This window comes from Oryza brachyantha, chromosome 6, assembly GCF_000231095.2.
Source record: "Oryza brachyantha chromosome 6, ObraRS2, whole genome shotgun sequence".
Taxonomy (NCBI): Eukaryota; Viridiplantae; Streptophyta; class Magnoliopsida; order Poales; family Poaceae; genus Oryza; species Oryza brachyantha.
The window spans coordinates 5,995,610-6,007,954 of NC_023168.2; positions in this window are offsets into that span (position 1 = coordinate 5,995,610).

Below are 12,345 nucleotides of genomic sequence, written 5' to 3' on the forward strand. Positions count from 1 at the left end.
GGCTCGCCGCCCTAGACGACGATGCGTTTGTTTGGCTGGATATATCTGTTATCCTTTGTTTTTGTTTTCGTTGGCCTTGTTTAGTCCTAAAATAATTTTCCAAAAACATCACATTGAATCTTTGGACATCTAAATAAACATTAAATATAGATGAACCAAAAAACTAATTGCACAGTTATGGAAGAAATCTTAAGACGAATCTTTTGAGCCTAATTAGTCCATAATTAGCCATAAGTGCTACAGTAACCAACATGTGCTAATGACAGATTAATTAGGCTCAAAAAATTCGTCTCACGGTTTCTAGACTAGCCATGAAATTCGTTTTTTCATTCGTGTCCGAAAACCCCTTCCGACATTCGGTCAAACGTTCGATGTGACCCCTTTAGAAAAATTTTTGCCAACTAAACAACCCCTCCGTGCCTCCATGGCCCCGTTCGGCAGGTAAGATAACTTATCTTATCTTTCTCGTTTTCCACGCGCACGCTTCCTAAACTGCTAAACAGTGTATATTTTGTAAAAAAGAAAGTTGCTTAAAAAATCATATTAGTCTATTTAATATTTTTTATAATTAACAATTAATTAATCATGTACTAATCTATTGCTATGTTTTCCGCGCCAGATAAGTTAACTTATCCACCAACCTCACGAACGCGGCTTATATATGATATCTATTTTATATATAGACGTCAACTATTTCTTAATATTTTTTATACGACGTTATTGATTTTTATATTTAGTTCTGATCATTATCTTATTAAAAAATAACATAATTATTAATTATTTTTATAGTTTAATTTATTATTGTAAGAACTTTAAGTATGACTTATAATTTTACATATTTAAATAATTTTTTTAATAAGATGAATAGTCAACGGTACCATATAAAAAAATATGAAGGAAGTATTTTTACTCATCATACCTACTTCATTCATTATTCTTCAATCCGACGATTGAAATCATCTTCGTAACATCGGACGGCTAGGACGAACTCCATCTCTCTTTATTTATATTTTTCATATATCAGTTACTTTCTAAATTAGAAATTATCTTACCGATTACGGAGTTTCCATATATTAGAAATATTTTCTAAATCAATGACTTTCTTAATTAGAAAATATATTTCCAAGTAAAAACACTTTCTATATATTAGACTTTATATAAATATATATTTTTTAATCTTAAATATCTGCAAATATGGAATGTATATCTTTAGAATCAAAGTTCACTCACCATTTTTAATCGTGTCTTTAGAACACATACAATCATATCAATACAATAAAGGTGGTGATCAACCCAAATAGTATTTACAACACCGCCATTATGCTAAACATAGATCGATGAAAGCTCTAGACCACTATTATTGGACACCTAAACAGTCTTATCTGCATTAGACAAAATGAAGTAAAAACATTTCAGAATTGCAATATCTTTTAGTATCTAAATAAAAATAGTAAGAAAAAGAAGAAATATGGATTGATTTGCGGCAATAGATGTCTTTCACATACAACTAGAGAAAAAAGTAATCTCCTTTTTGAATGGCAGGTCAAAAAAAGTACTTCGGTGTCAAAAAAACATATTCGTAAAAATCTTTGGAAAAAAAGACTTACTTTTTCATAGTACAATCGTATCACTAACAACAATAATATCATATATAAATCTATGATAAAATATGAATGAGTATCTGGTGTTCTATAAAAATTTTGTTAGCACCATGTTTTTATGTAAAATCAGTAAATTTCTTGATATGTTAAATGATACATAACTGTATAATATTTTTAAATCATGGAAAGACATATGCACCTACGGATAATAATAAACTGAAAACATAACTAATAAAAAATCATTAGTAATTTAACTTTGATAAAACTGTCATATATTTTTTCAAACTATAAATAACTTGTGTGATAAATATTTGCTATGAATTATATGATAACTTAATATTTGATTTAATTTTTTTTATGTAATACGAGAAAACACGAAGAAATTTGTTTTTGAACTCATAATAAATTTTGACTTGAGAGTTGTGCGGTTGTTTTATACTTTTGATATATTCAACATCAACAAAATTTTATTATTATAGAAGAAGGAAAGTTGTATGCGATGCAACTCACGCTTGTATAAAATGATTTTCATTAAATTTTGTTTTATAGAGTTCAAATTTTATGTTGTTATCAGATAATGTGAATAAATTATTTAATTGAAATTATTGCAATATGTGAACTTGATATTGTAGTGGTTCTAAAATTATCGTATCAATTTGTTGTTGCCGTGTTTCTTCAAATTAGCATATAAACATGACCTTATAAGTTCTGCAATTATTGTTCAAACTAAAAACTCCTAATTTATTACAATGTGGTCCACCCTATAACTAATTATGCAAAACTATAATGGTCATCGTCAACGGGTGATTTGCTACTATTTTGTTAGAGTTTGTTTAAATAATCAAACTAACAAATATTTGAAAGACAAACAAATTCGAATCTTTGGTTTATATATGATTGCATAAAAATATTTATAATATCTCATTTACATTATTAAATTAAGTCGTAGCGTTCGCACGGGTATATTGCTAGTGATAGTTAAGTTTATAAGAGCATCTCTAGGAGAACGGTTAAAAACCTAACTCAAATTTATCTCAAAAGATCATATTTTTCCAACTTGATGTGCACCCTAAGAGACTCTCCATTCCCTCTCTCTAATTCCTAACAACCGGAGGATGACTTGTGGGGCCAACCATGCGGAACCCACAAAGAGCAATACTGTTGGGTGAAAGGATGACTTGCCATATTTAGCCATAGGGGAGTCTTGCTTAGCCATTTAAATGACGGTAAGTTAAATAAGTAGTCTTTTGAAGAATAATTTTTTAACATAACTGCTAAATTTTGATATGACAAGTTAAATAGGTAGTTTATATGAGATGCTCTAAATTTGTTTGGTTGGTGGACGAATATAAATAATGTAGAGTGAATATTTCACAAAGATGTTGATGATTGTATGCGGATAAGTTGGTCGTATGAGTTGATCCACCTTCATTAAGAGTCATTATTAGTGATGGTTTATTAATTAGCATTTTTATTATTAATTGTTTATTATGAATTTTAAATTAGTGTTAATTAGAGCTAATATGTATATTTTATTGTTAATTGGTATAAATTGGTGTATTTTATTATTATTTACTTGTAATTCAATCTGCTCATTGTATCACCCTTATTCACCTATCAAATATAGAATTAAATCACCATATCCCTATCAATATTGATGTATTGAGGTTTATATATCATCACACCTTCATTGCCAACCAAATATACCCTTCATTGCCAACGAAATATACCCCTACTTTCTTTGAACCGATACATCCCAAATATTGGAGGTATATTCCCAGTAGAGAGTAGTTATTTGAAAAGGCTATCTCACAAACATCCGCACATCGGTGGACTGCGCAAATTAGTTCGAACTTTTATTTTGGTCACTATTTTTTACTGGCCTCACTTTTTTCCACTTTTAGTAGTGTGTTCCTTGCTAGGGAATGAGCTTCATATGATACTCTGAATTTGATTTGGGGCCAAATGCTGTGGCCCAAGACCAATGTTTCTCCTTTTTAGTTTGAATATTTTTTTATTCGTATAAATTTTTACACCGAATTTTTATATGTATGAATTTTCTATTGTTTTGTTCATATGTATAAAGTTTCCATAGTTTTGTAATTATATGTATAAAGTTTTCTACAGTTCATATTTTTTATGTAAAGTGTCTATACTTTTTATATATTTTGTTTTGTTTCTGTGTATAAACTTTCTGTACTTATGTTTTTTTTATAAAGTTTCAGTTTTTTTGAATTATTTATTACATTCAAAGTTTCTATCTACAAATATTGTTTGGATACAATTTTTATTTGAACAGAAAGTTGATATCAAAACACACTAAGGACATTTTTACATGCAGGTTATGAGGCTGAGTTTTTTTCTTCAATTTAGACACCACTAGTGGGATTTATTTGAAGGAAAACGATACCGGATAGTGGGCTTTTCTTATTCAAGCTTCTTCCCTCGTGCACGTGCGCGAACTAGACCTCCTGTAATACTTAAACCAAATACCTAAAAACATGTTTAACCCCACCCTGTCCATCCCATCCCTAGAACCAAACATGCCCCTTGATTTTCAACTAGAGTGAGGGGCCAAAACCCTAGTCATCTCGGCCTCCTCAACCTCAAGTTCATGAATGTGGTTGCACTCCTCGCCTCATGCGTGCGCCACCTCCCCTCCCACTCCCTTTGCAACTTTCCCCTTGTCCCTCTTTTGCGCATGTCATTGTCGCATCCCACTCCTCCTCTGGCCATCCTCACTGCTGCCTACAAGCAAGGAGGCTGACATGTCGAGGTTGCTGAATCTAGCAATGTCGGCCTCCTCCCCAGTGGATTCGACTACCTTGATGTGAGAAGGTCAAGCGAGCTGGTGCCTCTGTACGTTGTGGTGGAGGTTTTATGTGCGATCTCCATCTCCATCTTCTCTGTTGCTTCATTCTCATGGTCTTCTCTTTATTAACCCTTAATCGGATTCATGTCATTATATTTTTTTCCTATTTAGATATATGTCATTACAATTCACAAAATTGGAACCATGTCATTTTGATTTTATAAGGTATCCAAGATGTGCCACTACTTATCCCTTCAAAGTATAATAAAAATTTTCTTGACCCAAACATCCCTTCTTCCTTTCCTTCTCTATTCGTAGCTCCACCTGGAGGTATAGGAGTGAAGCCCACCCACCCGGATGGACTTGGCCATCCTTGCCACAACACACATAAACAACGACACTAGAAGACACGACAGTCGGGGGACGACGATGACTCATGACAGTGAAGACGCCGAAACATGGGAGAGAGCACACCAGAGAAGAGGGAGGAGATGAAAACAAGGGGAGGAAGAGGGCAGCAATGGCAAGTGAGGCCCTTTCGGTGATGATAGCGGCTTGGAGAAAATATCGGAATATGCATATGATCAAAGCAAACCTTACTACCAAACATGGATTAGTGATCAACGGAAACCTTCGAAGAATCTACATGCCATATATTTAAAGGACGTAGAATTATGGGAATCATTATCTTATCGACAGAGGTTGGTTGGATTACCAGTAACAAAGGTGTAGAAAGGTGATGTGGGTGGGGCTGATACGCACGCAACCATGTATGATTTGGCCGCCTCACTAAGATAATTTGCATCTAGAGACTTCGAATAGCACACAAACTCTAAATTCCCAGTATATTGGACCCTCATTTTGGCCCATTTCCATGTCCATATGTTTTTTTTTGTTTATTAAGATATGTTTTGGCCAACAAAAAATGTTTTCTTTGTCTAACTCAGATGTGTTCTTGGTACAATATGTAGTATTTTTGGCCCACCAAAAGATGTACATACAAACTTTATACTCTCTCCTTCCAAAATATGAAAGTCCAGTACTATAATTTAAACACCAAGAGTATATAGCAACTTTACGCATACAACCTCTATACATATAAAATTTTATATATACAAACTTTAAACATTCAAAATTATATATATAAATATTTATATATATATATTTTTTGCATATAAATATGTCAGCATTAAATTTCCACAAATAAATTTTAAATAAATAAATAAACAAGTTCAAAGAAACAAAACAGTCCTAGGGCCTTCACGGCCACGTGGACTAGCTGCATCTAGCAAACCACCGCTTGGATTGGTCTTCATGACCTACTAGAAATCAAAAACCTAGTTTATAAAACCCATGAAAGAAATAAAGGACAATTGCATAACTGATTTTACTTTAGAGTCTAATTATAGATTTGGTCTGATTTTTTTTACTTCGTTTATTTAGCTCTGATCTTTAAAATCGAAATTCCCGTTTGACCAAAAAATAGTTCAAAAAGAACAACAATACCCTCTCTACTTTTTAACCCTATCTGCCCCCTCCCCTAGTGAGAACGCACGCACTAGGGTTAAACGGCGGCGGCGCTCCGGCGGAAGGGCGCGCAGCGAGCGAGCAGGTGCGCGGCGGCAAGGGCGCGAGGCGGCTCGGCGGCCAGTGCGAGGGAACGGGGCGGCGGCGCTCCGGCAGCAAGGGTGCGCGGCGAGCGAGCAGGCGTGCGGCGGCAAGGGCGCGAGGCGGCTCGACGGCCAGGGCGCGCGCGCGGCGCAGCGGGCAACCAGCGCGAGGGAAAAGGGACGGCGGCGAGCAAGCTATGGCGCGCGGCGGCCCCGCGGCCAGCGCACGGAGTGCCGGTGAGCATATTCCCTTCTTTTGATCCACCTGTGTCTGCAGAGAACACTAAACTGGTTTATGCTTGCTTATCTGTGTGCATGTGGTGATTCTGGAAGACAGCCAAGCGTATGTTGTTTACTTTAACCATTATTTGTTAGCACTGAATGTATATGATTCGTTACCTGCAAACATCTCAAACTGCATGCTATTTTGATATCCAATTTGTTGCTAAGCTAGTCCTCAATTTTGTCATTTGGTCGGTATATTTCTTGTTATTTACCTGTCATATATGTTGGACAATTTTCATAGTTCAGGCACTGTCATTTGTCAAACTGCCTAATTTGCCGATGAAATGCAGTATATATGAAAGCGGCATAATACATGCTGCTGTGTTCTGACGACAGCTAGCTAATTAACCTCAAAACTGAATTTTGTTCAGATCATAAGTTTTCATCGGCTCGAGCAAGAATTGCAGGGGAATTTAAGGCTGTTGCTCGCGGGGTAAGTGACAATGCAAATCCAACTGGTTGGTACTACTGCCTGATGTAGTAGCTTCATGTGCTGCATGAGAAGAAAAAGAAGAAGAGAAGAATTCAGGGACAGGACAGAAGAAAATTTTCCATCTGCTGTCTATTGGTGATTACTGATCAGTGGTCAGAAATCTCAAGGATCACTGCTGGGTGGACCTGATGGATGGAGACCATCAAGCAGCCAGCCAGCCAACCAATCATCAAAGCACCACAGCGAAATGTCTGCCTGCCTGCATTACTGCTGCCTGTACAAGAATTTCCTCTTCTTTCTCCTCAAGTTGTCATATTTTTGGGAATACAATAATGCTTTATTTTTTATAATAACTTAATTTATGAGTGGACCGATGTAATGGATATGTTATGTCATGCAAATGCGATGTATTTTTTATATGGTTTAACCTTGTCTGAATACAATTTTTTTCCACTTGTTAAGTGTACAAAAATTTAGCGCGTATATATGTTGGTTTGCAGTAATTATTTTGTAAAAAAAAGGCTAAATCATGTCAATTTTGTTTACCACAATTTTTAATCGAATGTATTTTAAATTTTAGTCAAATTTATCAAACTTCACTCAAATATCAATCAAAACCGACTCAAATATGTTAAATACAAGTTAAATATTACAAATATTTATTAAAGTAGACACATGTGTAAAAAATTGACCAAATATGCAAATAATACTAACAAAATAGGGTCAAATGTGCAAGGGTAAAGACGTCCACGTTTTCCTCACTTAACACAGTTAACCTAACTTAACGGAGTAGGGCTAAACGTGAACTTCATTTTTGAAAAACGGGGCTAAATATGCAAAGTGAAAAAAATAGGGCTAAATCTATAATTAGACTCTAAAGTAAGACCAGTTATACAATTGCCCCAAAAAATAAAGTCTATGTTGTCGCACATCCGACCCCAATAAAGAAACTTGGGAAAGATGGGCTTAAATTTCTAAAGAAATTGCGTCGCAAGTCCAGGCTGTGTTTTTTACTCTCTCTTTGTCTTTTGTGCTGGCTTCTTCGACAGCTAAATATCATACTTTTTTTAATAAAAGGTTTATAGTGAAGTTCATTATCTCGTCAATGTAAAATAGATTTATAAATTTATAGTCGCTAATTTCATTCTTTACACCATTAAATAACTATTATAAAAATTATATAATATTTTATCTTAACCTAAAAAATGTAAACACGTAAGAGCGAATACAATAATTGATATAAAGTAGGCTCGAACTATATTATATTTATGCTTATGTGGAGAAGAGAGAGCAAAAGAATAGAGAAGAAAAATGAGCTATAGATTTATATAGACAAATACTAACATAAGTTCCAACTGAGTGTGTATGAGAGATGTATCATATATTAATGATATAATATGTGTTTATATGTAACTATTGTATAAGTTAGATTTATATTAACTCATATTCTTTGATTTTGCTCTAAGGATTCACGAATCAGACTTCTCAATATTCGGTAGGAACTTATGCATGGCAGGAAACCATGAAAAAGAAGGGTGTTGATAGCAAGGAAAACATTTCCAAGGTCGGGCTTGATGATATCTATGCGCCACTGTTTTTGTGTTACGAAATTCCAGATTGGAAATGCCCGTCACCCAATACGGCAATACCTATGCAAATCTAATAAGAGCTGAGTGGAACTCTGATATAATTTTTGATAGCATGAACAACGGAATGATGGTAAAGCAGGTATAATACTAGATTATAAAGACAGTTCTAATAAAAAAACTGATACGGTTGTCGTAGTATAAAATAATATCTATGAAAATCATTTTACACACTAGGGCTGTCTTAGAGTAATAATTGTTTTCTCTTTCTCTCTCCTAACTCTATATTATTTCACTAATAGTGAGTGTGAGGCACTAACGCATGCCCATTAAAAACTAGCGATTTCTTCCTAGCGACGAATTCATGCTTTCTTGGTGTATTAGGTAAAGAGACCATCTTCTAAGTTTTTTCCTCCCTTTATTCATTAATTGCATTGTTATATCATCATTTTACTTATGTGGAAAGTCATTTAATGAGAACAGAAACCGCTATTAATATACCATTGGAACTACCCTAAGGTAGTTATAAATATATTTTGAGATAAATGAGGAGAGAGAAGATTCATGGGCTACAGATTTATACTAGTCAGCTACAACACAGACTCCAAGATACATGTGTGTATGACAGGTGGAACAAATATTAATTATATAGTATATGTTTATATGTAACTATTGTATGAATTGACTATTAAGTTAACTATATATAATTTAGAGTCAGCGGTTGGCTATACTATTAAACTTGCTTTTAGTCACATGGAAGATTTGACACATTGGATTTAGGGCAACACAGAGGAAAAGGAGAACAATGTTATTCATTGATTAATATTTGGTTCTATAAAGACCCGCAACATCATGGGATGTCATCAACGAAAGATGAAATATTTTCAGATTTTTTAGTTATTTAATTATATAGAATGTTAACATTAATCATGGTAAAGTAGAAAAATCTATTTTAAGAAGCGAGATGACGAACTTATATATAAAGATAATTTATAAAAAATAAAATGCTTAGCCATTTAGGATGCGTATAAAACCAAATAAAAAAGAATAAACTGGGTTGAAGAACCCATCTTTAGTACATGAAACAAACTGTTGTAGCATTTTTAACATTGTAATAAATTACTTGTATCATCAAACCAAAATTATCTAAATCGCTCTAATGGACAATCAGTTATTAAAAATTTGCTTGATTTTGTATAGTCTAAATGTATAATATGGATGCTAATGTGGATGAGAGAGGAAAGGGTGAGGAGAGCCGATTATCCGCTTAACCATTGGCTTACCACTGATTGTAGACCACAATGCTTATCTGTGTAAAAAAAATTATGAGTAAAATTTTTGAATATATTTCTTTAGCAATTTATAAGTTAATGTTAAAAAAACTACGATGACAGAGAATGACAAAGACATTAAAACAACTCCAAAACTAAGTTAAAATTTAAAATTTGTTAGTAACTTATAAACTGAAAAGAAAACCATGATAAAAGAAAGCTTCTTTTTAATGGAACATTACTCTAGGCTTCTCTCGCAAACTCATTTTTTTCCTTCTACTTATACTTATAAAGTCAAATTTGACTTTTCAACCTTAAATTTGAAGTTGATTTCGATATTTTTTTATTATAGTCAGGGTTTCCTTTACTGCATTTATCGCCCTGGTAACCGCACTAACCGGGTCCTCTACCGAGATGCAGTAATGGGACGGTGGCGGTTTGGAGTTCAAATTTGAGAGAATTAAAAACTTTTGAGGAATTTTTTTAAAGTATATGTCGTAGAGGTTGATATATAGTGCGGTTTTGTCAAATAAATTCATAAAAAATGTGTTTCCGGCACAATTAAAAATCATAAGTGAGAAAATCAGAAAAAATTAAAAAAACATAACTATTTGTTGTAAGGCCATCGGGGCCCAAGCAACACGGCGAGCGGTTCCCGCGACAGGTTGGGCAGTACCCGACTGCTCTTGCCGTGCGGCTTCATGCGGTAATCGTTGTTTTCTTTGATTGCTCAGGTTTTCAAGTGTGCGCGGAAACCATGATATTGTTGACGCTAAAAATAATAACAATGTGTTACACACGTAGGCCTAGGAGTTACTCTAAGACCACTTTAGTGCAACACCTAATTCTTAGAATGTTGGGCGTGGCAGTCAATTTGATCCTGTAACTAACAAGATATAACGTAAAAAAAAGCAGTTAAACCTAAAATCGCTATCGGCTGGGTAGCCGATACCGTTTCAGGACCCTAGCTGATGAACTAGACGATCGGCTTTATAGGAATTTTGTGATGATAGATGTAAATATGCTCAATCGGCTAAATCAGAAGTAGGATAACCACCAAATAGATTAATCAACCAATTAATCTTAAAAGATAGAACTTAACCGATATAGTTTTAGGATTAATCAGCCGATCGGACCGATCTAGCACTTATCGCACATCTAATCAGAAGCCGGTAGGAGACTGAACATGGAATTCGAAATAAACCGGATTGCTATACCAATCACTAATATAAAACAATAATAATTAACCGCATACATACTCGCGCTAAACCTAAAAGATCGGACTCAACCAAGACAGTACATGTTTAAACACAACCATGTATGAAATCAACATAATATTGTAGCATACGAGTAACAGGATATCAAACCAGCGTAATCTATCAACTTATTCACTAATCTCAACCGAGTAACATGATTGCAAAATTTGAGTTGTTTTGAAAAAAAAGGTGTCGAGTCTTTTGTTTTGAAAATTTAGCGAGCATACTTGCTTCTCAAACCTTGATCCCTATAGATGTGTGTCGTCCCATCGACGTAACTTGTGCCTTCGTCGCAGAAGTCCCCAGCAACTCCTTCCGATCAAGTGTCAAGACCGAAGATTCAAGTTCTACCAGAGGTGAAGAGTCCGACCTTCGCAACTCAAGATGAAGACCGAGAAGATCAAGAGTCCAGCCTTGCTTCCTCAAGCCGTCGCAGCTTTTTTCGAGCCGTAGACGTTACCCTAGCATCGCCTTTTTAGTCGTTGCTTGGTAGTTTGTGTGTGTAGGTTTGCTTGTTTTGGGGTTAGCGGTTCACCATAACAAGTAGTAGCGTTATGGTTGTACCACCAGGAGTTGAGTGCTCTTTTAAGTGTTTTAATCAAGATTAGAAAATTTCAGTCGAGTAATTCAGAAAAGCCCTTTGCTTAGTTTTCTTCTCTTCCTTTGTTCTCTCCTTCTGCTCAGATGGTGAACACAAGGAACGGTAACCGCAACAACATTGGAGCAACTGGAAGTCAAGAAAACCATGAAGGTTCGCGCAATGGATCACCACCACCGCAACAAGAGGACCCGACGATTGCCCAAGTTCTAGCCAACCAGGCTCAGATGATTACCACGATGATGCAACAGATGCAACAACAACACCAACAGATGATGCAGTTTTTGATGAATCAGCAGCAGAATCAACAGCAACAGCAACACCAAGGACCACCGCCAGCACAGTCAAAGTTATCAAAGTTTCTTCGAGTTCGACCGCCGACGTTTGCAAGCACAACCAACCCGATGGAAGCAAATGACTGGCTACATGCAATCGAAAAGAAGCTGAATCTTTTGGAGTGCAGCGATCAAGAGAAGGTCACTTTCGCGACTCACCAACTGATGGGACCCGCCTCCGCTTGGTGGGATAACCTTTTGGCTACTCGGACTGCCACTACAGATATCACTTGGGCCGAGTTCTGCAACAGTTTTCGGAAAGCCCATGTGCCAGATGGAATAGTTGCACAGAAGAAGCATGAGTTTCATGATCTGCAACAAGGGGACATGACAGTTACAGAGTATCTCCATGAGTTCAACCGCCTGGCACGTTATGCCCCGAAAGATGTGCGCACCGATGCTGAAAGACAAGAGAAGTTTCTTGAAGAATTGGATGACGACCTGACCAAACAGCTGATCTCAAGAGATTTTGCGGACTTTGAGAAGTTAGTAGACAAAGCAATCTGCCAGGAGGACCAGTGCAACCAGATGGATCGCAAGAGAAAAGCGGAACAAGTC